Raw genomic sequence first — 4,180 nt, forward strand, 5'->3', positions numbered from 1 at the left:
GGCTCAGTAAATACCACCGATTGACTGACAAGAACTGAGAGCTTCCAAGTGGGGCTGAAAAGACCTCAAATTCTAAAGGGCTTACTATGTACCAACCCTGTACTAAGCACTGGGGTGGATACAAACAAATTGGGTTGGATACAGTTCCTGCCCCACACGAGGCTCAAAGGCTCACAATCTTAATCTCCATTTTACAGATGACGTAACTGAGCCAAAGAGAAGTGAAGTGACTTGCCCAAGGTCTCACAGCAGACAAGTGGCAGAAGCGAGATTAGAACCCAGGTTCTTCTGACTCCCATGCCCATCCTCTATCCACTAGGCCATGCTCCTTCCCCTGTTAGATCTTTGAAGCTTGTCTAATCTTCCTTAGCCCTTCTTGTCTGCTCCATCAGCCAATACCCACTCATTTTTCATCTCTCACTCATGATAAGTAACTTTATTCAGTTACTAATGTTTTGCCTTAAGATAAGGAAGGAATGGAAGATAATAGTTTCTCTTTGTGAAATGTTAATCAGAAAGAGACAGAAAGAAGGCAAAGTTGAACAAAAAATTATAGCAGTAATAATAATAATGATAATAATAATGTTGGTATTTGTTAAGCGCTTACTATGTGCAGAGCACTGTTCTAAGCGCTGGGGTAGACACAGGGGAATCAGGTTGTCCCAGATTGGGTAGTAATACAAATGGTAATGGGAGGAGGAGGAGAAATAGTATTGAGTGTGTGGCTCAGTGGAAAGAGCACGGGCTTTGGAGTCAGAGGTCATGGGTTTGAATCCTGGATCGGCCACTTGTCAGCTGTGTGACTTTGGGCAAGTCACTTAACTTCTCGGTGCCTCAGTTCCCTCATCTGTAAAATGGGGATTAAGACTGTGAGCCCCACGTGGGACAACCTGATTCCCCTGTGTCTACCCCAGCGCTTAGAACAGTGCTCGGCACATAGTAAGCGCTTAACAAATACCAACATTATTATTATTATTATTATTGATTGAACAACCATTGGGTACAAAGCACTGAAGTGAACACTTGAGAAAGTATATTACAAAGAAATGGCTCCATCTCGGCCTGCAAGAAAATGTCACTCTATTTACAATAATTAATAACTATGGTATTTGTTAAATGCTTACTATGTGCCAGACACTGTATTCATTCATTCATTCAATCATATTTATGGAGCGCTTCTTGTGCGCAGAGCACTGTACTAAGCGCTTAGTACAGTGCTAAGCCCTTAGTACAGTGCTCTGCACACACTAAGCGCTCAATAAATACAATTGAACGAATGAATGAATAGTACTTAGTACTGAACTAAGAACAGGATTTGAGTCCCCATTTAGCTATTTTGCTATTGAGGGAACTGAGGTACAAAGATGTTAAGTGGTTTACCCAAGGTTACACAGCAGGTAAGTGGTGGATCCAGGATTAGAACTCATGTCCTCTGACTCCCAAGCCTGTGCTCTTTTCACCAGGCCATGATGCTCTAACTGGGGAATGTTTGAGATTATGGGATTATGGGATTTTTGTGTTTCTAGAAATCACTTCAAATGAATAGAATGATCTTGCCTGTAATAAGTTTTTAAGGGAAATGAGTAGGCAGGAAATGCTGGAAAACTGAAACATTTCTATTAACTACAGGTACATCAAAATCGTTTCTTCAAATATAAACAAAATTATGATGATAGATGTTTCAGACATTTGGACTGAGAAATCATTTTCACGAAGTAAAATGGCGTCATTTTATACTCAGGGAAATCCCAAATTTCCCCTGGAATGAAATTTTTTTTTTAAATCACTTCAGCATTCATAGTTTTCTCTTCCAAATGCTGAAAATCTGTGAAAGATGGATTGTGTTACTCTTTAGTAATAGCAACCACCTGGTTATTCATATAATGATTAGATGGTCATTAACTTGGCAACAGATGTGTGTCCCTAAAATGCACCACTGGGCAAAGCTTGTCTGCCATCCAAATTCATTTTTCCTATGCAGGAGTCTGGGCTACAGAGTCTGGACTTTTACACAATTTGTATTTCATTCATTCTGGGTTGGGACTCTAAATAATAAAGAGTTTTGGCTGTTCTTTTCATCAGGTCAATTTGGGGTGCCCTACATTTCCAATACTTTCTAGATGGCCCAAATTCCCCAGTAGAATGCCAAATGGAATCTTTGTTTCCCCAAAGATTCAAAGGTTGTTTTCTTTCAATGTCATTCATACTATTTGGGACTGCAGGACTGGGGCACCTCCATGGAGCCTTCATGGGGTGATGGGAATAATAATAATAATGGTGGCATTTGTTAAACGCTTACTATGTGCAAAGCACTGTTCTAAGCGCTGGGGGGATACAAGGTGATTGGGTTGTCCCACGAGGGGCTCCCAGTTTTTAATGCCCATTTTACAGATGAGGTAACTGAGGCTCAGAGAAGTGAAGTGACTTGCCCAAAGACACACAGGTGGCAAGTGGCGGAGCAGTGATTAGAACCCGTGACCTCTGACTCCCAAGCCCGGGCTCTTTCCATTGAGCCATACTGCTTCTCAGGGAAGGAAGACCTTTCCACTGAGCCACGCTGCTTCTCAGGGAAGGAAGAGCTTTGTATGACTACAAATTGGTAGTTCAGTTTTGGGGTGACTGCAGGGATTCCAATTACTCTGGTTTTGCCTTGTCTTATGACATCGAGTCTTTTCCGACCCATAGCAACACCACGGACACATTTCTCCCAGAACACCTCACTCTCCATTTGCAATCATTCTGGTAGTGTATCCACAGAGTTTTCTTGGTAAAAATACAGAAGTGGTTTGCCATTACCACTTCCACGCAGTAAACTTGAGTCTCTGCCCTCCAATCTCTCCCATGCCACTTCTGCCCAGCATGGGTGAGTTTTGACTTGTAGCAGATTGCCTTCCAGTTGCTAGCCACTGCCCAAGCTAGGAATGGAATGGACAGGCCTCTGCTTGACTCTCCCACCCATAGCCGAGACTGGTAGTGTACTGGAAACTCTCCAGGTGCGATCCTGAGAGGAGACAATTACTCTGGTACTGAACTGGAATCCCCCAATGCCTTTGATCCCCTGAGAAGGGGTCGTTGATTCCCTTGCCTATTTCTCCACTCTTCCCTGCTGTCTCACAAGAAGACCTCAGTTTCCCCTTGCTCTTCCCCCAGCTCCCAGCCCCACAGCACTTATGTATATATCTCTAATTTTATTTATTTGTATTTATGTTTATCTACCCCACCTCAGGATTGTGAGCTCGCTGTGGGCAGGGAATGTCATTGTTTATTGTTGTATTGTACTTTCCCAAGCGCTTAGTATAGTGCTCTGCACACAGTGAGTACTTAACAAATATGATTGAATGAATGAATGAACTATAAAGTGTTGATTTAATACCAATTCTCCCTCCTACTTGGACTGTGAATCCCATGAGGGACAAGGACTGTGTCTGACCTGATTAACTTGTATCTACCCCAGCACTTAGAACAGTGCTTGATGCATAGTAAGTGGTTAACAAATACATAATTATTGTTCATTATTATTAATGAGGAGGAATGGATTGGCTAAGGGAAGAAGGAAAAGGGGGGAAGGAAGATGAAAGGAAGATGAAAGATGAAAGGTCAACACCCTCTTTCTACTCCCACTGTTTTTTTCCTGCTCTTTCTTCTGGCCTGGGTTTCACTGGTCTCTGGTCCTGTAACTCTGTGGGAACGAGGCTTACAAGTGACTCATTCTTCATCCACCCAGAAAGCTGGACCATCTTTGGGGCAAAGGACATGGGTAGAGTAGGTTATAAGAGATCCTCCTTTAGGCTGTAAGCTTCTTGAAGGCAGGGATCCTGCTATCAATTCTATTTTATTGTACTTGCTCAAATGCTTCTACAGGGCTCTGCACTCAATAAATGTCACTGATAGATTGAAGCCATTCCAGTGTTTGCTCAAACCCCACAGAATTGCACAGTTTCCTTGCTGCTTTTTGATCTGAACCCAGTTGGTCACTGTCATTTTCACTGTCATCAATCAAGTGGTTGTGGCTCTATTTCTGGCCCAGGACAGGCAAACTGGAGCCACTGCTGACTGTTAAAGTGTGTTCTTGTTGTCTTATGTTGTCAAGTCCGACCCATACCGAAGTGATGGACTTATCTCTCCCAGACCGCCCCATCTCCATCTGCAATCGCTCTGGTAGTGTATCCATAGAGTTTTC

At 42.9% G+C, this 4,180-nt stretch overlaps 1 non-coding gene across 1 annotated transcript; it reads right to left on the minus strand.

Annotated features, from left to right (window-relative positions):
- Positions 1 to 2,873: 2,873 nt before the first annotated feature.
- Positions 2,874 to 3,011, minus strand: LOC114811561. Its single transcript, XR_003759257.1, has one exon. It is a non-coding gene; the product is annotated as a small nucleolar RNA SNORA7 (small nucleolar RNA).
- Between the last annotated feature and the right edge of the window lie 1,169 nt (positions 3,012 to 4,180).

The sequence above is a fragment of the Ornithorhynchus anatinus genome, chromosome 4, assembly GCF_004115215.2.
Source record: "Ornithorhynchus anatinus isolate Pmale09 chromosome 4, mOrnAna1.pri.v4, whole genome shotgun sequence".
In the NCBI taxonomy this organism is placed as follows: domain Eukaryota; kingdom Metazoa; phylum Chordata; class Mammalia; order Monotremata; family Ornithorhynchidae; genus Ornithorhynchus; species Ornithorhynchus anatinus.